Here is a 1,768-nt window from a genome sequence, read left to right on the forward strand (position 1 = left end):
AAAAAAGCTGTGAATGTCAGCAATCATCTTACTGATATCTTGGCTGATTTTCTCATAATACYACACAAAACAGCAGTGTGAAGCAGTTTGAGATGTGCCTTGATTTGCATCCACAGGTGAGCCTCTATTTAACTCAAACATTGTCAACTAACCATTCAAAAGCTCCCAAATGAGAGATATGACATTACGGTGGCGTGACGGCTCACTGGTTAGCACCGACGCCAAGAAGGTCCTGGATTCGATCCCCGGTTCGGACCTGGGGTCTGTATGCACAGATTTGCATGTTCTCCTCGTGCTTGCGTGGGTTTTCTCCAGGTACTCTGGTTTCCCCCACGCGCAAAAAACATGTACAATAGGTTGCCTTCAGGCCCAGGCCTCTCTTGAAAAAGAGATCTGAGATCTCAATGGGACTTGCTTGGTTAAATAGCGCTAAATAAATAAATAATWTTTTTCTGGGATTTTCCAAATTAGTAATCCTAACAACTGAAATATTTTGGAGAACCGTAACTGATCTAAAACAGGAAAGCTTTGGTCTGGTTTAATGTCAGACAGGTTCTGTGTGTTTTAAAAATGTATGTAAACTCCTGCTTTTAAATGTATTTGTAAATTAAAAAAGAGTTAAAGCCACTTTTATGATGGGTAATGTTGACTAGCTTTGGTGGCCACAAGATTTTGCTAACAGACTAAGTTAACTTCAAATAGCTAAATTTACAGTCAAGTAGCTCAGAATGTGATGGGGATCAGTCCCCAAACAATGGTTGAGATGTAAAATATTATTGTGTTTTTAAGATGAGGTGGCAGCCACCATCATCTGAGCAGCAGTAATTACGTTCCACATGTTTCAATACAATTTACACAGCACACACACAGAGACATGCAGAACTGTGATTGTTGCCCCGTTTTCATCCGTGGAGGATAAAAATGTATCAAACTATGTTGCAGTTCCATCACCCCTCCATTCTCTACACCCCCACAGTCCAATCCACAAGACTTTACAGTCCACAAGACTTTACCATCAGAATAAACAAAGTCTGTGTGTCTCTGGTTCAAATGAACACGAGGATGACACAAAGAAAGCTCTGACAGTATAACTCACACACACACACACACACACACACACACACACACACACACACACACACACACACACACTGCAGCAGAGCAGTGGTCAGTGCTGTGGGAGCCTGGGACCACATTTGTGAGTCAAGTCCATTTGGCCTTTACAATATGGGCTTGATGAAATTAAAACATGCTTTTTAAAACCTGAAAAGCATCTGTGGGTCCTGAGATAGGATGCGTCCACACAAGCAAGTCCTGATGTAGACACAGACCGTGGACCTGTGTCCACATGAGGACATGCTGACAGTGTGCATGTATTCATGTGTGGGCTGTGGGTTATGTGTGTAGATTTACATTGTTGACAGAGAATGAATGTTTCAGTTTGTCTTTGAATTTCATACGAAGGACAGTGATGGAACTGTCAGCTAATTATGAGCTGCTTATTATGAGCTAACTCCCGCTTACGGATGTAAAGCGTAAGCGGGACTCATTTTGTTTTYGTACTGTTTATTATGACCCCCGCACGCKAAGCGTAAGCGGGAGTCATATTGTTTTCATACTGTTTATTCATTTATTTTCTCCAGAAATTTTTAGTCAACCGTAGCAAAAAATTGGCTGCACCAATCAACATGGAATTTGGCAGGACTGTAGATGAGTCCGACCTACACTGCGCCAGCCAACGATTTTACGATAGACCCCATATTTGAAG

Source organism: Austrofundulus limnaeus, unplaced genomic scaffold (genome assembly GCF_001266775.1).
Source record: "Austrofundulus limnaeus strain Quisiro unplaced genomic scaffold, Austrofundulus_limnaeus-1.0 Scaffold322, whole genome shotgun sequence".
Classification (NCBI taxonomy): Eukaryota; Metazoa; Chordata; class Actinopteri; order Cyprinodontiformes; family Rivulidae; genus Austrofundulus; species Austrofundulus limnaeus.